This window comes from Mus musculus, chromosome 8 (assembly GCF_000001635.26).
Source record: "Mus musculus strain C57BL/6J chromosome 8, GRCm38.p6 C57BL/6J".
Lineage (NCBI taxonomy): Eukaryota > Metazoa > Chordata > Mammalia > Rodentia > Muridae > Mus > Mus musculus.
Window position 1 is genome coordinate 38,061,769 of NC_000074.6, and position 23,917 is coordinate 38,085,685.

Consider the following 23,917-nt stretch of genomic DNA (forward strand, 5'->3'; position numbering starts at 1 on the left):
TGATTTGTCTGAGGTAAATTGACTCAATTTGTATATATAACTAATAAACAGAGCAATGAACTACATTATAATATTTTTTGATTATTTACCTGCTGACATATTTGGTATGAGAAATATGAAGTTGTTCAGTACTTGAAACTGGGGCTTTTAAAAATATATCTGATCAGCTGTTTAGCATTAAAGGTTAGGGCTTCACTCAAATATTTACCCTGATATTGGATGGGCTTGATCAGTGAAGACCCTGTTTCAATAGGTGTAATTACTATCAGAATATGATCGCCATGGTTATGTTATTCATAGACGATGGCATTTGGCAACCTTCTCCATATTTTTTTGTCTGGGACACTATTTCTGTCCCTTTTCCTTCACCCTTAAGTGGGTGGCATAAATGTATTTTCTGTATATAAGCAATCAATAACCCTTTATTATTAGTATCTTATTTACCTATGAGTCTTCACATTCAGATGTGTATATTGTAAACAGAGGCTGTATTGGTTAAGGCATTTGTCTATGAGTATAAACAAAGAAATTTCAGAAAGAGTTGACACCACATTAATTTATCTAAACAATAGTAGGTTCCAGTTAGAGCCTAAGAATTGTGATCCAAACGCTGACACCATTGTATACACTAGCAAGATTTTGCTGAAAGGACCCAGATATGGCTGTCTCTTGTGAGACTTTGCCAGGGCCTGGCAAACACAGAAGTGGATACTCACAGTCAGCTATTGGATGGATCACAGGGCCCCCGATGGAGGAGATAGAGAAAGTACCCAAGGAGCTGAAGGGATCTGCAATCCTATAGGTGGAACAACAATATGAACTGACAAATCCCCCCCCCCTCCCCGGAGCTCGTGTCTCTAGCTGCATATGAATCAGAAGATGGCCTAGTCGGCCATCAGTGGAGAGGCCCATTGGTCGTGCAAACTTTATATGCCTTAGTACAGGGGAATGCCAGGGGCAAGAAGAGGGAGTGGATGGGTGGGGGAGTGGGGGAGGGAGCGTGTGGGGGACTTTTGGGATAGCAAATGAAATGTAAATGAAATAAATACCCCAAAAAAGTATTTTGCTACTAAATTTGAGGTTATTAAATTGTAGTCAGAATATGCATGGAATTTAAAAAAAAATTAAAAAAATTGTGGTCCTAGTGTCTAATTTCCTAATTGAATATTGGACATGGATTCTCTCTTTTTGAAGTTGGGTTTTCTTTTAAGCCTTGAGTGAATGGTTACACCTATAAAAGATGTATTGTGTTTATGCCAATGTGCATATTTTATATACCAGAATGGTACTATAGTTTATAAAGTTCAAATCTGGGTGAAAACATGTACATCATTATTCTTCCAACAGCCTACATAGTAACATCAAACACTATAAAAGCCAGTTGTTAGGGAAGAAGTTTCCATATTATTTCTAACATCTTGTCTCTAGATATTAGCCTCAAGATTTGTGGTGTCTTCAATAAATAGGATTCCTTATTTTTAAAGATCTTTTCTTTTATAGATATGAGTGTTTTGATACATGCAAATATCTAGTACCCATAGAAGCCAGAAGAGGATGCAGGATACCCTGGAGCTACAGTAAATGGTGATTGTAGAGCTATGATTTCCATTCTTGGAATTAAACCTAGATCCTCTGCAAGAGCAGCAAGGGCTCTTAACTATTGAACTATCACTCTAGTCCCAGAAACAGGGTTTATCAACTCCTTCAGGTGGACAACCAAGAGGAATAACAAGAACATCTATTGCTTTGGAGGACTCTGGTTCCATTCTAACCAACAATCCTATAGAGGCATCCTACATTTGGTACTGGCATTTATGTGAGTGACCAAATACTTCTAGACCCAGCATTGTATAGCCATGTAGGTTGCCATCCTCTTACATCTCTTTTGTGTTTTTAATTGGATTACCAAATAAGTGGTTTCTGGATGGCTTTTTAATATACTCTTCCTTCTGATTATTCTTACCCACAATCCTGTTCCATGAAAAAGGAATTGCATCCAGCTCTGTTCCCAGGGTGAGCACAGCAGGCTCCTCGGGATCATTCCAAACTCAGAGCCACACAAATGATCATAGTTAAACAACACAAAAGGTATGGAAAAGGAAAAGAGATTTGTCGAGAAGAATGAGACTGGTATGTGTGGGAGGAAAATGAAATCATCAAAGGAATAACCAGGTTGATTATGCATATAAAATAGTCAAAAATTTTCTAATTTAAACATAAAAATAGATTTTAAGTAGAGAAAAACTACAGAACTAATATTTAAACAAGTAGCTTAGCCTGTTCAGTTACAATATTGAGCCATCACACCATCTCAAATGCAATCAACTACTGGATACAAGATAACAATTTCTGTTGGACAGTTTTCTTGAAAAGGGGAGTTATCGTCAATTTAATTTTTAGAAACAGAAATAAAATAACCTACTCCATCCACTCCAGAATTCAGTAAGAATGTTACCTATTTAGTAACATTCAGAATTGCCTCTAGTATTGTAAGAGAGATAGTGAAAGAAATCAGGCATTGCTATCTACTAGATAGAGTTAGAAATCTCAGGGCAAGCTTAGCAAAGTTTAGAATTCTTAGTATAGCTATGTATGGCAAATTACATTACTTATTAGTAGAAAGTCTCCACACACAATCACTTAGAATAAAAGCTGAGCCACTCCCATATATGGGAATTTACAATGGTTTAGGAAGTAGATAGGGCTGTGGTTTGAGGAGGAACTAGAATATTGCATTATTCATGAGAAGGCTAGCTAGTGCAGAACTCCCTAATTAGAAATATGGCTTGGGTGTGAAAGCCCTTGCCCCAGGAGTGTGGGGTTGCAAACTCCTTCTGAACTAGAAAATATCATCCTGAGTGAGGTAACCCAATCCAGAAGAACACACATGGTATGCACTCACTGATAAGTGGATATTAACCCAAAAGATCCAAGTACCCAAGATAGAATTCACTGAGCACATGAAGATCAAGAAGAAGGAAGATCAAAGTTCTGGATGCTTTGGTCCTTTTTAGAAAGAGAACAAAATACTCACAGGAGCATATATGGAGATAAAATATAGAGCAGAGGCTGAAGGAAAGGCCATCCAGAGACTGTCACACCTGGAGATTCATCCCATAAACAGTTACCAAACACAGACACTATTGTGGATGCCAAGAAATGCATGTTGAAATGAGCCTGGAATGGGTGTCTTCTTAGAGGACCTGCCACAGCCTTACAAATACAGAGGTGGATGCTCATAGTCAACCATTAAACTGAGTGCTGCATCCCCAATAGAGAAGTTAGAGAAAGATCCATAGAGGAATTTTAATCCACCAAATGGCTGCTCTAGCAAATAATCACATCCAAAGACCTTCTAAGTGTGTTATACAGCTGAAATATAGACATGCTCAGTACATACCTTTAATCTCAAATAATGAAGTTAGTTTGTAGAAGGATGTAGCCATGTTTGAAAGTGATGTGAATTGAGTGGCAGAAAAAGGGACTAATCAGAGAATTAGTCAGATTTCAGATTTGACAGAATGAGTCAGAGATAGGATATGCCCAACTCATTCAAATAGACAAGAAAAGGGACAGAGTGAAAGAGACAGAGAGGAGGCAGTTTTATCAGGACAGTTTTAACAGAGACAAGTTGAGGTAATGATAGAGTTAGCCAGAGTATATAAGAAGGATACAGAAGATTAGAATAGATTGCCAGATTCAGTTTGATGAAGGCAGAGCAATTCAAATGCATTTTAAGTTAGTCTGCATGTAGAGGCCTCTGGGACAGAAGTGCTGATTTGAAACAGCTAACCATAGTTCAGAAAGAGCTAGAAAGGGTGGGTTTACTCAGCAGCAAGCCTTCAAGATGACAATTCTGGTAAATCATGGTCACTTTTACAGGCATCAATCCACCTTACTCCATCATATAACATCATTCCAATAATTTCAATCTTTGTTTTTCTTCCTTTATGCCAAATGGGAACAGAATGTGAAGCTCCTTAAAAGGAGCATTTGATTGATGTCTTCTGATAGAAATATATAACATTTTAAAAATAATTTTGATCAAATCTGTTGTAAAAAAATCCCCTTAATGTAACTTTTCCCTTCTGTTTTGTAGTAATGGAGTTTTCATAAAGAATTATGTAAAGCAAAGCCTTAATAGAAAATGCTATCAAGTAATAGAAGAAAAGGGAATACATCAAGCAAAGAAGCATGTATCATTAATATTACCTTACACACATTTTATATTTAGAGAATAAAGACATTGCAAATGACTTTTTAAATCTTCATCACTGGAAAAAGAAATTAATAGCTATCATTAAAGTATTTGCAATTTGTTAGGGTGGGGGAATTTTAAATCCTATATTAAGCTGTTCCTTTATAATAAAAAATTCAAAAAGGACCACGGAAATATCACCCAGGAACAAAATAGGCATTCTTTTGGCTCACAGAACATATGAAATTGTATTAGTAGAAGTTTCTTTAAAATACTGAACTACAAAATTACTTATGGATAACTCCCTAGACAAATATAATGAGATTCATATATTTCAAGTTTCATGTAGTAAACCATAAAATTATATACACAGAAGCAAAAACTAAATGTACTCATTAGATTACTAGGTTGTTTTATATAAATACCCGTACATATACACATATACACACATACATATATTTATGTATGTGTATTTGTATTTACATGTATTTTTAAGAAGAACAATTAAGGAAAAGGAAACCATGAATTTGAGAGAGAGAGAGAGAGTAGGTAGGGAGCTACATAGAAGGTATTGGAGGAAGAAAAGAGAAGAGAGAAATCTTATACACTAATTTGAAACATTAAAGTGTATATTAAAGTATTGTAGATAAAATAATTTCATATAATCCATTACAAAAATCTATCACTGCAACATTATAAACAGACACAGCTTTGAAACCAAAATTAATTCAATGTAAATTCTCCATACAGGAGAGTAAAATAGATCTTAGAATGTCTTGATACTTTTGTTTACCGCAAGAAAACACTTAGCATCATTTTCATGATGACCATCTTATCAGTCCACCATAAAATTAAAAGTTGATCTTTTGTCATATGAATTTTATTTCTGGCCCCTAAGATGAAGACAAAAGGAAAAGAAGCAACTGGTCATAGTTTCTAAAACAAAATTGCCCACCTATCATTCTATTGAATATTTAGTATTAACTTTCTGGTGTTAGTGCCCTAATGTCAAGTTATTTTCCCCATTATCACTTATAGAATACTTAGAAGGAGAGATTTCGGAAGAGTTGAGTTGAATTTTCAAGGGGAGTATTCTCAAAATAGAATGTTCAGAGTTCCCTGACATATTCTCTTGGTGAATTGTGTCCTCATTTTGGTTAAGGACTGTATATCATTGCAATGACTTAATAAACCCATTTATATATGGAGGTGTCTTGTGTGCCTTGAAATCTGATTGTCATCAGCAGTCACCCTTATGGAAGTTTGTCAAGTGTTTTAATGGCCACATGAGAAATGATGATCAACCATGGAACAAACTATGTTCTATCCTAAAGCTTATGTGGGTCTTCTCAACAGGGCAGATTTGGTTTTCTGGGGAAGATAAATATCTCCAAAGTCAATGGACAGTAAGCAGTGGTTTCACCCCAGCAGAGAATTTGCATGATTCAGAATCAACAAAAGAAGCAAAATGAGAGTGATTTATCAAAACTTGGAGTTAAAGACTTGGCAGAAATCACTGGGAAATCCCTAGTATATTTAAGAAACCCCCTAAGGTACCTCACTATCATATACATTGGGGACCAAGTACCTGCAGCATAAAATCCATGGAGAACTATGATGCCACCCATTCATAAATTTTTAGTCTTGTTTATTATTGCACTTATTGTCTCATTTCTTAAGAAACCAATGGGCTAGTACCATTTGTGGAAGATCTTCATTCCACTGGATGGTTTTAGCTCCTTTGTCAAAGATCAAATGACCATAGGTGTGTGGGTTCATTTCAGGGTCTTCAATTCTATCCTAATGATCTACCTGTCTGTCACTGTACCAGTACCATGCAGTTTTTATCACAATTGCTCTGTAGTACAGCATGAGGTCAGGGATGCTGATTCCACCAGAGGTTCTTTTATTGTTGAGAATAGTTTTTGCTATCATAGTTTTTTTTTTTTGTTGTTATTCCAGATGAATTTGCAAAATTCTCTTGCTAACTCTGGAAAGAACTGAGTTGGAATTTTGATGGGGATCACACTGAATGTGTAGATTGCTTTTGGCAAGATAGCCATTTTCACTATATTAATCCTGCAAATCCATGAACATAGGAGATCTGTCCATCTTCTGAGATCTTCCTAAGTGAGGTAACCCAATCACAAAAGAACACACATGAAATGCATTCACTGATAAGTGGATATTAGCTCAGAGGTTCAGAATCCTTCTTAGAAGAGGGAACAAAATACCCATGGAAGGAGTTACAGAGACAAAGTTCAGAGCAGAGACTGAAGGAATGACCTTCCAGAGACTGCTCCACCCAGGGATCCATCCCATATACAACCACCAAACCTAGACACTATGACAGATGCCAAAAAAGAGCTTGCTGACAGGAACCTGATATAGCTGTCTCCTGAGAGGCTCTGCCAGTAACTGGCAAAACCAGAAGTGGATGCTCAGTCATTCATTGGACTGAGCACAGGGTCCCCAGTGGAGCTAGAGAAAGTACCCAAGGGGCTGAAGGGGTTTGCAGCCCCATAGAAGGAACATCAACAAGAACTAACCAGTACCTCCAGAGCTCCTTGGGTCTAAACCAGCAATCAAAGAAAATACATGGTGGAACTTGTGGCTCTATCTGCATATGTATCTGAGGATGGCGTAGTTGGCCATCAGTGACCAGAGAGGCCCTAGGTCCTGTGAAGGCTCTATGCCCCAGTATAGAAGAATGCCAGGGCCAGGAATGGGAGTGGGTGGTTTGGGGAGTGGGGAAGGGGGGGAAAGGGGTAGGGAATTTTTGGAGGGGAAACTAGGAAAAGGGATAACATTTTAAAAGGTAATAAAGAAAATATCTAATAAAAAAAGAAAGAAACCAATGGGCATCAATAGAATCATCACACTCCAGATCATAAATAAGGCAGGAATCCAGTTAGAAAACAAAACATAAGCGTTCTCCCTACATCCAGTCAATAGAGTTCAACGTTGTGCAAGAGACTGGCTTTCAGGGAGCCAGTATTAACTTTGATACTTCTTACTCAGAACATTTACACACTGAAAATGGAACTGCTTGTATATTATTGTATTAAATCTAGGAGCTCTACCTAGAAGATGGTCACATTTAAAAAAAAAGAAACAAGGTAATATAACAAGTAAGAATGACAACATTGAAGCAAAATAAGCATGTTTGTGGATTGTACTCTACTTAATCTAGCTCATGAGTTGTGAAAGGACTATTAGCAATAGACCAATTATTAATGCTGCAGAACATAAAAAGGGAGCCATGTAATGTCTTCATAATGATGAAATCTTGTCATCTATAAGTGTGTTTCAGATGGCAAATATTTATGTCAGAATTTAGTAAAAGTGACTTAAAAGAGATTAGCTCTTGTACTTTCAAAATCTATACACTATACAACTAAATCTAATGAATGCAGATTTATTTACTGTTTGCAATTATCTTTAACCCTAGACATTTTCACAAATCTGGGTAATTAGCAATTATTTATCAAATTTTCATAGCCAATAGTAATCATGCATATGGCTAAGAATATTACCATAATTAATTTCATCCTTTCAAAGCTTACATTTATAAATAAACTGTGTGTAAAGTTAGAAAAATATTAATTCATATGAATTGATTTTTAGAGTATGATCCTATCTATGCAGTAATGAACAAAATTTATAAAATATTATGATGACAGTGTGGGGAAGTATTTCAGAATATTATTTGTTTAAATGCACTTTCAAATACTATCTTGTAATTGATAGAACTATTCTTAAATATTAGAAGATAAAAAATAATTTGAACTTACACAGTTTTTAAAATATATTTTGATTAATACATTCTCAATCAAGACAGTATTTATTCCCTGGTTATTGCCTGTTCATTTCTATCTCTGCTTCCTTCCTTCCTTCCTTCCTTCCTTCCTTCCTTCCTTCCTTCCTTCCTTCCTTCCTTCCTTCCTTCCTTCCTTCCTGTATTTCTTTCCTTTTTGTAAATGAACTTCAGAAATTCTAATAGTGATTTTAAATCTGTGTGTATGTGCATTTTCCTGAATGTATTCGTGTGTACATATGGTGCCTCATGCCTGTGAAAACTAGAAGAAGTGTTAATTGTCTGTTTCCTTGTCTGTAATCTGGGGTAGTTTGAGCACATGGAGATTGAAGGACTCATCAGGAACAAGAATGATAAAATGAAGTTTCTCTGTGTGACGAACACAATACCATATCTACAATCTGATCTAGGAGCCTAAATAGAGCTTATATTAAATAATATTTTTAGGACAGGGGTGTTAATTTATGTTTGTATTTTAGAGATCAACAGAATTTCGATTTCAAAGAATGATAAATCCAATGTACTGGATATTGATAAAGTTAGACCAAACTATCTTGCCATAACATGGAGACTAAGATGATATCAGAAGTAGGCTCAATGGACATGTAGTTTATATTTACGTAGGCTGTAAGCAAGTAGATAATTTCTACTGTTCATGTGGTAACCACCATATCTGGAATGCATGGCTTCCATGTTTGTCATATACATGGAACTTATTTTTTTTTAATTTAAGAAACTATTTTATTGTTTTGTAAATAGAGATAGAAAATAATCAAATCTTCAATAGTAGTGATTTTGTGATTTTACTGTGTTTATATCAGAAGATAAGCAAAGACAGATCTTCATTGCTGTAGTATCCCTTGGCCTAACTATCTTCTTTTTTTTTAAATTAGATATTTTCTTCATTTACATTTCAAATGATATCCCCTTTCCTAGTTTCCTCTCTGAAAATCCCCTATACACTCCCCCCCCGCCAGCCGCCCTGCTCCCCAAAGCACCCACTCCAGCTTCCTGGCCCTGGCATTCCCCTGTACTGGGTGGGGCAGGAACTTCTTTATAAAGCACACCGCTTACAATTGCCTCAACCAGAACTGACACAAGTTGTTTCACACTGGTTTGGCCAAAAATGTCTACATTGCCTCAAGCCAACTGAAAAGGAGCTTGGGAAACCAGGGGACCTCTAATACTCAGTAACTCCTCACTGTCTCTACTGCATCAGTTGAATACATTAAATTATTAATTTCAAATGTGGGAAGCTTTTGTGTCATCTAATTATCTCTATATCATTATACCTATTAATAAACTAGCATTCGGTTTTAATTTTAAGTGTTAGTTAACAACTGATCATATTTAAAGCTATTTGAAAATTCTTCCTTGGAATTGATCCATAGCCACACTATTGTTAAATGTAGCTAGTGAAAATACTTACTGTTGTTTTGAGAAGTCAGGCATCATTTTGACTGATGCCTTCCAAAGACTACTGAAAGAATACCAAGTTCATTCACATCCAACCTGGACACCTCTTTTATAACTAATGCTTCTTTTTCTTTCTAAAACATTTATACCATAAATCTCAAGAAATTATCAAATTTTACCAGAAAACTTCAGTGGCAAATAATTACAGTTAATGACTTCTAACTAAGGCAAAGTTTCAGAGAAGTTTGGGTTGTCATAGCTCAAAACCATCATTTCCTCTATGGGAAATATATTTTAGCAAAGGTTTCATTTGCATATAAAATTAAATTCTTGCTCTACCAATTGATACAACACAGAAAGTCTACAAATATACATTACTCATAATTCTAATGTGCATATATATATATATATATATATATATATATATATATATGTATATAATTTGAGTAGACAGTACATAGTAGCTTGTTGGGATATATGTTACATGTTGCTGAAGGTGGTACTATTATGAAAGTGCAATCATGATTTGATAGCAGATTTCCTTACTTTGACAATAAGGAAGATGACTCATTGGACATTAATGTACTGATCCATGTCATCTAAGAGGTCAGAAGCCTACCTTTTTGTTGCTGTATCATCTTTACAGTGATGAAGATGGTGAGATACAGATTTCTCTTCAGATCATATGACACACAATTATAGACGTATTTGAGTTTTGTCTTATTTTGTGTTGGGGCTTTTCATGTGTATAGGTACATTTTTTAAATTAAAAAAAAAATTACAGACCTTCAATTGTCTGAACATAAACACTCAGAAAGTTTTTAAGGACCTATTTAGAGGAACAATGATGTGTACCATTATAGGTTAGAAAGGAGTAAAAGGTATTGTGGCATCTTTCAAGTTCTAGAGAAAGCGAGGGACAGAAGAAAGAATAAAAATGCTAACAGTAGTTGAGAATAGTCATAGAATACTAAAAATTAATCTAAAAACGTATATAAAATCTTATGTAGAATTCAGAATGGTATGGTAATTAATTTATGAGAATTTAAATTCTGGGTGTGTACAGTAAGATTTAGAAAACAGAAATAGTTCAGTAGTTAAGAACACTGTCTATCCCAATGGAGGAGCTAGAGAAAGTACCCAAGGAGTTGAAGGGGTCTGCAACCCTATAGGTGGAACAACAATATGAACTAACCAGTACCCCAGAGCTTGTGTCTCTAGCTGCATATGTAGCAGAAGATGGCCTAGTCGGCCAAAATTGGGAAGAGAGGCCCCTTGGTCTTCCAAACTTTATATGCCCCAGTACAGGGGAACACCAGAGCCAAGAAGTGGGAGTGGGAGTGGGTGGGTAGGGGAGCAGGGTGGGAGGAGGGTATAGGGAACTTTCTGGATAGCATTTGCAATGTAAATAAAAAAATATATCTTAAAAAAAAAAAAGAACACAGGCTACTCTTCCCCAGGACATAGTAGCTGTCAACTATAAACTATTTCCAAAAAATTTGCCTTTCCATTGGAAACCAGATTGCATTAATTTATTTTTAGAATACATCAATCTAACTTACTACAATAAATATTCAATTTATATTTTATCTACACTAATATGTAGATTAAAGAATAAAAACTTAAACCAAAATGAATTTTAAAACTTATCCATATAATAAAGAAATCTCAAACATTTATATTTTATTTCAGTTCTGATATTTAAAATTTGAACTGCAAAGAGAGACAGAGAGAGAGAGAGAGAGAGAGAGAGAGAGAGAGAGAGAGAGAGAGAGAGATCTATTTTTCCTCTAAACAAAATATAGTCTTACACTTTGACTCACCTACATTAAGGATCAAGAAAAAGCATAGGCTTTCTGTCAACTCAACTGAGTGTTTAAACAAAATACATACATACATACATACATACATACATACATACATACATACATACATACATACACACTTTTCTGAGAATTAGTATCCCATGGTGGAGGTTCGGGGGGGGGGGGAGAAGGAAAATTAGAACAAGGGAAAAGTCTCAAAAGGTAAAATACTTTTCTTTATATTTTAATCCAGAGAGGCCTTTAAAGCCATGCACGGGAGTGTTTTTAATCTCAATGTTTTTGTGGAAAGATAAAAAACAGAGATGATGGGAGAACCCCCAAAAGTTTGTTGGCCCCATCAACCTGGCTTAATCAGCAAGGGACAATAAAGGCACTGTTTCAAGCAAGGTGGGAGCTAGAACCAACATCTCAGGCTGTTTGCTGACTGTTTGTACACCTTAAAACACATTAGCACACTCAGAGTCACACAAACACACATGCACATGCACACACATGCACACAGAGTGAGAGACAGGAAAGGAGAGAAAGGAAGGGAGGGAGGGAAGAGGGAAGGATAAGCACATATATGCTTATACACACATACACACACACAGAGACACACACACAAATAAATCTTTTAGAACATTAACTAGTAATGAATCATAAGAATATTTGTGTCTAAGTGAGTATTTTCAACTCTAGGAAAATAACTGTCAAAATTTGGTAAGAGCATGTGAACTCTTACCATTGTTTCCTCTTACCATTAAAATGTACCTGAAGGTAAAATGTATTTTGTTAGAGTGAATTAATGTCTTAACGCCTGCCAATGTATAAATCCCTTTTGAAAATCCTAAAATCCAAAGAAAGTAGCTGGGCATTGATACAGAATATAGAACATAAACTGCAGGTGTTTGAACATATTTAAAATTCTTAATTCACAAATATTAACCTCAGTTAAAGTGTCAGTTTCTGCTGAGAAGTGTACACACCCAAATTTAAAGAAAGATGTAATTATGACATTATTTTCTTTAGTCCAATAAAAATTGATATTCTACATCAGTGATTTTTTTTAGGTTCCAGTTTGCTTTTCATATCTAGATAGATAGATAGATAGATAGATAGATAGATAGATAGATAGATAGATAGATAGATAGATAGATAGATAGATATTATTAGGTATTTTCTTCATTTACATTTCAAATGCTATCCCAAAAGTCTCCCAACCTACTCCCCTACCTACCCACTCCCACTTCTTGGCCCTGGCATTCCCCTGTACTGGGGCATATAAAGTTTGCAATACCATGGGGACTCTCTTCCCCATGATGGCTGACTAAATCATCTTCTGCTACATATGCAGCTAGAGACATGAGCTCTGGGGGTGATGGTTAGTTCATATTGTTGTTCCACCTATAGGGTTACAGACCCCTTTAGCTCATTGGGTACTTTCTCTAGTTCCTCCATTGGGGGCCCTGTGTTGCATCCCATAGCTGACTGTGAGCATCCTCTTCTGTGTTTGTCAGGCACCGGCATAGCCTCACAAGAGACAGCTATATCTGGGTCCTTTCAGCAAAATCTTACTGGCATATGAGATGGTGTCTGCATTTGGAGGCTGATTATGGGGTGTATCAGCTATTTAAATGTTGAATTTAACTATGTGACTTTATAATATTGATTGGTTTTACTGGTTAGTTTATAAGTGAAATAACTAGCCCCATTTCATTGTGCTAAATTCCTTGCATAAATTCAGAAACAAAATCTCATATACAATAATTACTCCCCCCCCCCCACTGTCAGAAGGCTCAGCGTGATGTCAACTCCTCCCTACCCCTGCTACTTTGCCTTTCCTGTATCTCCAAATGATTACTTCTGATACAACTAAGGTTCACTGTATTTTTTTCTCTGAAAATTTTTGCTTATATAATCTCAACAAGTTACATTACCAAAAGCTTTTCCATGTGACAAACGAGTTGCAACTTGTTATTGTATAATTGTTGCCAAAGAAGAGACTTAAAAACTAAGAAAAAAACACAACATAATTTGTGGCACTTAGGAGAAGCTTACCTTTCTGACCTGTGCTATTCATTGCAGAATTACCTTTCATGTCAGAAATATCCAGTGCAGCTCTTGGGCCCTGGGACATTCCCACAGGAGCGTTTCTACTGTTTGTATAGATTGCTTTCATTAGGCTCCTTTCCTTTGGAGACTGCAAATATGTTACAATATACAGCAAAAGATAGATAGATAGATAGATAGATTGATAGATAGATAGATAGATAGATAGATAGATAGATAGATAGCCGATGAAATTAAAGTTTTGAGACCCTTGAGCCTGAGATGGAGCAAGGAACCAGCCTTGTCTGTATTGTGCCATATTAATCACAGGGAAGATGTAGAGGACTATGTAGCAGATGCTGAGTCAGCTAGATGCCATACAAGGCCTCACCAGTCCTCTCCTGGCTTTGCCTGTAGGTGGAGCAGTGTATCATGGCAAGTAGGGTGTCTAAGCAAGGGATGGTTCTAAAGTGTCAAATGCCAGGACACAAAGATATCAGCTCTGTCAAGGACCCATAATGACAAGACAAGAATTCACCAAAAGAAATGTAACCTTGTTAACAACTTCACATTTGTAATAAATTTAAGAGCTGTGATAATGTCTCTGTTATTTAAATCCACTGTTTCTACTAAATTTTCACAACAGTAATATAAAATTAATGCAATCTTACCATTAGAAAATGTTAAATAGTGACAATTATAGTTAATTGAAAAAATGTTTAGAAAACCTGACACAAATAAGTAGCTCAATAAAAAAGTCTTTATTTTATTATCACATTATTATTATTATTATTATTATTATTACTATTATTATTATTACCTTCAATTCCACAGGCAAATGTGGATAACAGCTGATAGTGAGTGATGTTCTAGGCTAGTTAGGTAATATTTCTTGTATTATCAAATGTCATTATAACTTTTATTCCCAGTTCACTTGCTGTAATGCTTGGATCAGTTACTTAGCCTCAGATGAACCTAAATATAATAATAAATCTTTCATCTGCTTGGGTTGGTTCAATGGAACAGTGTCTTCAAGGCATGTACACAGCACACAGAAAATTGCACTTGCTTATTGCAATGAGTTAATTTTAGGTTTTCACAGGAATTTTTTTATTTCAAAATCATATAATATATTCCTATAGTTTTATTTCATGTAAAACCTTATAAATATTTTTTAAAAATTTATGCATGTGAATGTGGTGCATTATATGTAAACAAAACTATACATTGGCTCTACATAAGCTGTGAGCTATAGATCTGGGTCCTGGGAACTGAACATTGTCTTCTTCAAGAGCAAAATGGCTTTCGAATACCTGAGCTGTCTCTATATCCCAAGGAAGAAAATCTTTGTTTATCTTAATTAAAATTTATTTTTAGTATATAGTTTTAATTACAAGAATTTTTATATAATATTTTCTGATATTGAGAGAGGTAGGTCATAAATATCCCCTGACTATATTTTGTTTCCTTCTTTAACCTACTGACATTCCTGAGCACCAAGGTCATGTCTATCTCTAAATCTGACTCCTAAATAAATAACAAACAAACAAGTTTCCTTGAAAGGGAATTAGTGACTATAAGAAAATAAGAACTAGACACTTCCTAATGCGCATGCACATCCACTGCTCCGTGCAGACTGTTGGAGAAGCCCGAGATCTTGTCACACAGATAAAATTACTGCTCAAGAAGACTGAGAAGCAGAACAACAAGCTGCAGCAATGGAACCTGAAGCTGCAAGAAGCATCAGACACAACCATGTCACAACTGCAAAATGGGGCTGTACCTAAAGGAACAGGAAAAGGTGCGGCAGTCTCTGGATGGCCCCACCTGGGGATCCTTCCCATATACAGGCACCAAACCCAGACACTATTATAGTTGCCAAGAAATGCTTGCTGACAGGAGCCTTTGATAGCTGTCTCCTGAGAGTCTTTGCTAGAGCCTGACAAATACAGGAATGGATGCTCACAGCCAACCACAGGACTGAGCACAGAGGCTTAAAGGAGGAGCTAGGGAAAGGACTGAAGAAGTTGAAGGCGTTTGAAACCCCATAGGAAGAACAACAATATCAACCAAACTGATCCCCCCCCCCCCCCAGAACTCCTAGGGACTAAACCAACAACCAAAGAGTACACATGGAGGGACCCACAGCTCTAGTCGCATATGAAGCAGAGGATAGCATTGTCTGGCATCAATGGGAGGAGAGGTAAATACATAAAATATACAATAAAAAACAATGGAATAGGAAAAGATAGAAAAGCTCAAAGGTCCTAAATCATTCCATGACTGTGAGCTTAGGAGAAGCACAAAGTGGAGGCTTGCCTGAGGAGACCATGGAAAACCCAAAAGTTAAAGGCTCATCCTGATTAACTACCAATTTAAAACCAATGCAGAAGCAAAAGCATAGCCATTTCCTGATTTAGAACCAGAAGAAGAAGAAGAAGAAGAAGAAGAAGAAGAAGAAGAAGAAGAAGAAGAAGAAGAAGAAGAAGAAGAAGAAGAAGAAGAAGAAGACAACGACGAGGAGGAGGAGGAGGAGGAGGAAGAGGAAGAGGAAAAAGAGGAAGAAGAGGAAAAAGAAGAAGAGGAGGAGGAGGAAGAAGAGGAAAAAGAGGAAGAAGAGGAAAAAGGAAAAAGAGGAAAAAGAGGAAAAAGAGGAAAAAGAGGAAAAAGAGGAAAAAGAGGAAAAAGAGGAAAAAGAGGAAAAAGAGGAAAAAGAGGAAAAAGAGGAAAATGCTAAATGACAACAAAGAAAGCAAAAAACAAAAGAGCATACCAAGGCTCAGAAACAGAAGATAGTGTGAAGAGCCAAATGGAAATGGCAGTGAGTTGTCCAGCTTGTCTTTAGGAATGATAGGTGCTTTCTAGGACATTTCATTTGATTCCAGTGGGAACACACTGAAGGCTACAGAAGGATGGGCTTCACGGAGATCCAGCATAAGGGTATCAAGCCATTTCTGGAAGGCAGGGATCTTTGGGCAGCAGCAAAACCCTTGCTTTCCCCATCCCGGTGATTGAGCTCATTGTGAAGCTGAAGTTCATGCCCAGGAATGGAACAGGAGTGCTCATTCTCTCTCCTGCCAGAGAATTGGCCATGCAGAACCCTGGTGTTCTTAAGGAACTGAAGATGCACAAATAGGGGGCAGTAACATATCTGCAAAAGCTCAGGAGCTTGTCCATGGGATGCACATCATCACGGCCACTCCAGGCTGCCTCCGGACCACGTGCAGAACATGCCAGAGTTTATGTACAAGAAACAACAGTGTCTGCTTATTGATAAAGCAGATTGTGTCTTGGAGGTTGGGCTTGATGAAGAACTAAAACAAATTATTAAAATTTGCCAGCACACGGGCAAGCCAAGCCAAGCCAGGCTCTTTTCTGTCTCACAAACTAAAAAAAGGCTTGGCAAGAATTTTTCTGGAAAAAAAAAAGGCATTGCATGTGGGAGTTGACAATGATAACAAGTTTGCCACAGCAGGTATATGTTGTTTGTCCCTCTGAGAAGAGGTTCCTTCTGCTCTTCATATTTTTCAGAAGAAGAAAGTGATGATCATGTTTTCATCATGCATGTCTGTCAAATACCACCATGATCTGCTGAACATGGACCTGCCTGCCATGGCCATCCATGGAATGCAACACCAAATTAAGTGAAGAACCATGTTCTTCCAATTCTGAAATGCAGGTTCAGGAATACTGCTGTGCCCCGATGGCACAGCCAGAGGGCTAGACATCTCTGAACTGGACTGGATTGCTTAATACAACCCTCCTGATGACTCCAAGGAATATAGTCATTGTGTGTGGGCAGAACAGCCAGGGGCCTGCATGGAAGAGGGCACATTCATCCTGTGTTCTGAAGAGTTAGGTTTCCGTCCTTACTTGAAGCGATTAAAGGTTCCATTGAATCAGCTTGACTTTTCCTGATTTATAGGTTTCTGATATTCAGTCTCAGCTAGGAAAGCTAACCGAAAAGAATTACTTTCTCCACAAGACTGCCTGGGAAGCATGCAGGTCCTAGTTACCAACCAGCACATGACTCCCAATCCCTCAAACAGGTCTTTAATGTGAACAACGGAAGTAAATTTGCCTCGGGTCCCTCTGTCTTTAGGGGTTTTTTGTTTGTTTGTTTGTTTGTTTGTTTTGTATTGTTTTTTATTTTTTTTTTCTTTATTTTCTTTATGCACTACAAATGCTATCCCCTTTCCAGGTTTTCCCCTGGAAACACTCTAGCACATTCCTGACCCCACTTCTATGAGGGTATGCCCCCCACCCACCTACTCCTGCCTCCCTTGCCCTCGAATTCCCCTACACTGGGACATCGAGCCTTCACAGGACCAAGGGTCTCCCCTCCCACTGATGTCCAATAGAGCCATCCTCTGCTACATGTGCAGCTGAGGAGTACTCATGGAGGGACTGTCCTTAGGTTTTAAGATGCCTCCCTTCATTGGTCTAGACACGAGCAGCCATGATGACAAGCTTAAAAAGAGAGTGAGGCCATGTTGGATTCTGTTACCAGAAAAAAAAGAAAGAGAAGTCCAAGTACTGAAAACACATTGGCAAGAGGATAGTAGACTGGAGGAAACTCTCACAAAGAGGAATGGCCTTACATGTGGAGTAAATATGCTGTACCCCAGCCCCGGCTTTAATAAGGAAATTTTATCACCTTTAGGATCTTTTTGTCTTTACTATGAAGATAATATTTTATTTTTAAGTATTTCCATGAAACAAATTATGTCATTGTATAAAAAAATATGAACTGCTTTTCCATCTCATATAAAACAAAGAAGTCTTCATAGGATCAGAGTCTAATAATATAAATGAGAGCCATCTGTAAAGCTAACTATTATATGTTCACACTGACATATATAATGAGGAAAAGGAAGTATAAATTGTTATTCTAACTCTCCAAGCCTTCTTTTAGTTACAAAGTCAACCTAGTTGAAGTATGACTTAAAATCAGAAGCAATCAGTATTTTCATGTCATTGAGGACAAAGGTCTACTCAATAAAGTTGGGAGACACAGGTCTTCCTGCCTCTAGGCCATTTACTACCACAGCTTGAAGACACCAGTAAAGGCATTAGGTAACTCTAATCATGTTAGATTCCCTGAAGCATTGGGCCATTCCTGATTCATCTTGTGTTTAGAAGACTGTCAAAATGAAATAAACTGTATTTATTTAATTGGATTCTATGGAAGGAGAAGGCATTTAGTAAAGCTCACATGATTAGATCTAAGCATATACGATTTAAAGCAGAAAATGGGAGTTTAGTGGGCAAAGAAATTTAGCTTTTATTGAATCACTATGACTCTAGTGATACTAAGCTATCCCAACATCAAATGAGATGATTGTAAGAGAAACAGGCTGTTACCAACCTGCATAAAGGTGGTTAAGTGAATTACTCCAGAACAGGATATTCTATCTGGTCTTTCTGCTAGAATAAGGTCATACTATTAAAATCTGAGGGTGAAAATTTAAAACTAGGTATTGTATTGCTTGTATTAATAGTTGGGACTATATGAGCACAAACAGAGTGAACTGTCTTCTCAGTGGAACATGTTCAAAAAATCGTAGTTACTGTCCTCTGTTAAATGGCCAGCCCACCAATGGTCCAAAGCTCTCTGCCATATGGACCATGAACAAGCAATTTGCCTCTGGAATCAAGTTACCTTGTCTACTTGCCTGGCATGGGGTGTCTTGGCAGGCTAGCTTTACAATAATTTAGAGTTTTTAGGAGAGCAATAAATGATTTAAAAATCCATTAGCACAGTAGGTAACATGTACTAACTGTTCAATAAACATCCATCATTTATAATACTAGTTATATTTTATAATACTAGTTTATAAAACAGTATTTTCCTAGGACCCTTGCTTAAATCTACCTTAATTGTAGGGTTTTTTTTTCTTTTTTTTTTTTCTGGATATCACTCTGGGTATCTAAATATAGTAAGTGGGGCAGAAGAAAAGAGGGTAGATGTATGTATGTTTCTTTGTTCTTTCATTGGATGTCTATATGTAGCCACTTAAGAGCCCACCTCCAACAGGAAGAAGGCATCAAGTGAGGGATGGATTTGTCATCCCACAGTCAAAACTCTGACCAATAACTGTTCCTGTCTGAAAGTATTATAGGGATAGAAATGGAGAGGAGCCTGAGGAAAAAAAGTCCAGCAACAGGCCCAAAGAGAGATCCAGCTCAATGGGAGGTCCCAAGGCCTGACACTATTACTGAGGCTATGGAGCACTCACAAAAAGGGACCTAGCATGACTGTCCCCTGGAAGACCCAACAAGCAGCTGAAAGAGTAAGAAGTAGAAATTTGCACCCAACCAATAGACAGAAGTAGCTGACCCCTGATGTTGAATTAGGGAAGGCTGAAAGAAGCTGAGGAGAAAGGAGACCCTGTAGGAGGACCAGCAGTCTCAATTTATCTGGACCCCAGAGATCTCTCAAACACTGGACCACCAAACAGGCAGCATACACCAGCTGATATGAGACCCCCAACACACATAAAGGGTTACTGGGTCTGTGTTCATTCAGATATGATGCACCTAACCCTTAAGAACCTAGAGGCCCCAGGGAGTTTACAGGTAAGGTGGGGTGGGAGTAGGGACATCCACATGGAGAGCGGGGGTGTGGAGGAGGTGTGGGATGTGGAACAGTTAGATGATGGATATGGGGGAGGATAAAATATGGAGTGTAAGTAAATAAATGAATAAATAAATAAAATTTTAAAACTTGAATCAAATTAACTGATCAAATGTTCTTCAGAATGAAAGTTTGTGGGTGACTAGGGTTAAAAATAAGCTGTTGCCTCTTACTCCCTCTTCTGCTAAGGTTTTGACATAATCAAAGTGAGAGGTCTCAACCTTGGGGGAACCTGGCCTTCTGTCTTCAAGACAGGTCATTACATCCGAATCAATTCACAAAACAACAACAACAACAACAAAAATGTTTCACTGTAATTTTGCCCAATTTAAGCTGTACCAGGGTAGCAATTCCAGCAAAGGGTTTTGAGAGAGGGAAAGGAGAACAGACCATCTCTATCATTAAGAGAGCAGGGACATCTTCATCATTAAGGCCTGGAAGCAGTACCAGTGAGACACTGACTCTGACCATTGACCAAACACTAGTTTCTTCCTGTTTTCAGTATTCTATAGCAGTTTCTCAGCATCAGATGTTTCTGCCAAATATTCCTTTGCTTGCATCCAACTCCCACAAAAGCATCCCATTACAGAAGTGTCTGCTGGGCATAGAAGAAAAGCAGGCAGTGTCTACCATCGTAAATAACTCCTTTCCTATTGCTAATTTCCACATTGTTCCTTCTGTGAGTTACTCCCAACCCCAGGCTAATGAATTAACAAATTACACACACACAAACATACACACACACACCTGCTGCAAATTAATTGGTAATTTAAAATTTTTATATTCAATGGTAACTAGTAGCCAGCTAAAGAGAATTAAAAAAAATTGTTAGTGTCTTGTCAATCTACCATTGTTTTATCTGCTTAACAACAACAACAACAACAACAACAACAACAAAACAGCAGGTATTCAAGGCTGTAAAACCTAAATCAGAAATAGTATGTCAATCATATCTTTTCCACACACAGATAAGTGCACACGGATTTTGTCTGGCTTTGGGGGCAGATATAAACCAAAACATGTTTATCAGGATTTTGGAATTGAAAAAGAGCATAGCTATTTTCTCAGAGCCTGATGGAGAGACAAGGACATGTCTCTGCTTCTAAGATGGGGGAGGGGGGCAGCATTCAGGGAGAGAATTGAATTAAAGTATAAGTTTCTGAGAGAAGATAACAAAACTAGGTACATTTAATCAGTCCCATAGCCTGCCTCGGAGAAGTGAAGATGGCATCACTCTTCAGACTGACAGAGTTGGGTCTATTGGTTGCAGCTCTTCTGTCTAAATTCCTTAAAGAACGAAGCCCAATATGAACATGTGGAAAATGGCCTGTAATAAACTCTAAAACATCTGCTTCTGTCTCACTTTGTCTCTTTCTGTCTGTCTCCTTCTCTCTGTGTGTTTGTGTGTGCTTGCCCTTGTGTGTGTGTGTGTGTGTGTATGTGTGTGTATGTGTGTGTGTATGTGTGTGTGTGTGTGTGTGAGTATGTGTGTGTATGTGTGTGTGTATGTGTGTGTGAGTATGTGTGTGTATGTGTGTGTGTATGTATGTGTGTGTGAGTATGTGTGTGTGTGTTTTTTTCTCTCATTACAACACACATACACACACACATACACACACACACATACTCACACACACACACATATACACACACACACACACACTCACACACACACATACATACACACACATACACACACACACACACACATACAAACACATACACACACACATACTCACACACACACATACACACACACACACATACACACACACAATTAAATTTCCAGAAATATATTTGAGATGTAATTTTAAAATACAGATAAGGGTAAATATCCATATTACACATTTTTTTACTTAAAAAGTGACAGTACCCTTGATTTGGTTTGTTCATTTCTCTTTTTCTTTGTTAATAACCATTGTCTTAGGCCATGTTCTTCAGTTTACGAGATTAAAATTGCCATGATAAATATGGCCATTTGGTGCCTTTTAAAAGGGAAATTAAGGATTTAAATCCAACCTCTACCTATAATCAGCAATTTTCTCTTAGCTCTATATGATATTCATAACTTATTTTAAATACACAAGGTTATTCTACTCTATCACATACATATTATAAAATAGATTTTCCTTCTCATGAAAAATAATATATTATGCCAATGCCCTGGAATTCTCAGGAATATGAACATGTTATACAGTCATTAAGCAGCAAAGAGGTTTAGTTGGAAGAATTTGCAAGAGGTCCTCATGGTGTACTGTTGTTATATTGTATTCACTCTAACATTTGTAAATTTATTGTTGCTGTTGAGGACTATTGAAACTAAGTATTGCACATAGTTAATACATACAATTTCATGATGAATACATTGTTAAATAATCAAGTTCTTGGTCATGTTTTATTACTTATGTTCACACTATTGTGTATTAGCTTTTCAGAGTGCACTTATTGTGAAGAACTGAATGTTTGTGTACCTTGATAGACATCTGTGTTTCCTTGTCCTAACCCCCAACTTTCTCTATTCTATGATCTGTTTCCTTTAAAGACTAGACGAAGGGTTATATTATGTAGGGAAAGAGTATATTTTCAATAAGTGGAAAAGAAAGACTGAGCATACGATAAAGGGCAGGGAGAGTATAAATGCCACATGATTTAAAATAAAATATGAGCCCTAGTTTAGGTACTGTAGTGTGTGGAATAGCATTCATGAGTACCCTGTAATGCCAAACTTGTCTCTTCAGTTTCAGGTCACAGGCCTCTAGAATTTAAAGTATACATGAAATTGTGCACTAATTTTGGACCAGGTTGTTCTAGGCACCCAATGTAGCTCTCTACATAATCAGATCTCACTTAAACTTCAATGAGCAGAAAAGAAATTCTGCCATGCTGGAAGAAAGTATGAATGCAAACATAACATTATCAGAGAGCATATTCTCCATGTTTTACTGGTAAGAACATGTGTCTCATGTCCAGAAAGGAGTACCAAGGGAAAATGCAAATACTTTGTCTCATTAGCCAAGTATTTCATGTGGAATTTTGAATAATGTACTTAATCTGATTGCTCAAGGTTGTAATGAGAGAAAAAAAAAGGTCTTCAGATTGATGTCAATGCTTGATAGGTCACAGGCAAACAGTTTGAAGCAATAAATTAGATATGTTGGTTATCATCCATTAAAATAAGATATATCTCTATTTATTGTATTATATGTTTTCTTTCAATAAAACAAAATTGATGGTATGTTCAGTTAAATTAAAAAACACACAAACAAAACAAATTAATGTGAACATGGAGCTTACAAGGTTCTTATTATAAATTCTTTCTTTAGTTAGTCATCAAATAACTAAACATGTGTGTTTTTAATGAGTACACAGATTAGAGGCTATTGTATATAGTGAGCCCAGACTGTGATATAAATATATAGAGATTTGCATTTATCTTTCAGTGGGAAACTCACAAATTAATTTTCCTGCTCTTCAGTTCAAACAAGTCATACTTTCTCTGAGCCTCTCTCTATTCGGATTCACAAAGCACTGACTGACTCATCTGCAAGACTCATTCCTTCTGTGACTCCTATTGATGTTTGCAAATGTTATACACATACACAAGAATCTTCTGGCTCCCTTGGTGGTTCAATGGGTCAGCAGCCACCTTCATAACCTTCTCTACCCTTCTCTGCAGTGACATTTCATGACAGCTTCAATTATCGAGACCTAATTTATTTAACAGGCATCCTTTATCATGTGTGAAAGTAAAACTATTTTATTATTAACAGATGGCATGGCATAATTAGATTATAATTTTTACCCAGGAAAGGAAAAAATGAGTATTACTTTGAAAGGCATTGTATATTCCGCTATGCCTATTTTGAAAAATTACTAGGCAAGTTATTGAAAAGGATTAGAGGGCAGTGCAAACACAATTAAATTTCCTCAAGGAGGACTTATTTTATGACTTTTTATTACAGACAACACACAAGGGATCCCTATTGTGATAA

At 36.9% G+C, this 23,917-nt stretch overlaps 1 protein-coding gene and 1 pseudogene across 4 annotated transcripts in view; one reads left to right on the top strand and one right to left on the bottom strand.

The window, feature by feature from the left end:
* The window catches only part of Sgcz (sarcoglycan zeta), a 1,143,866-nt gene that overhangs the window by 543,929 nt on the left and 576,020 nt on the right, over nucleotides 1-23,917 (bottom strand). The gene's annotated exons all lie outside the window — the stretch shown is intronic.
* Nucleotides 16,556-17,395, top strand: Gm16204 (predicted gene 16204; annotated as a pseudogene).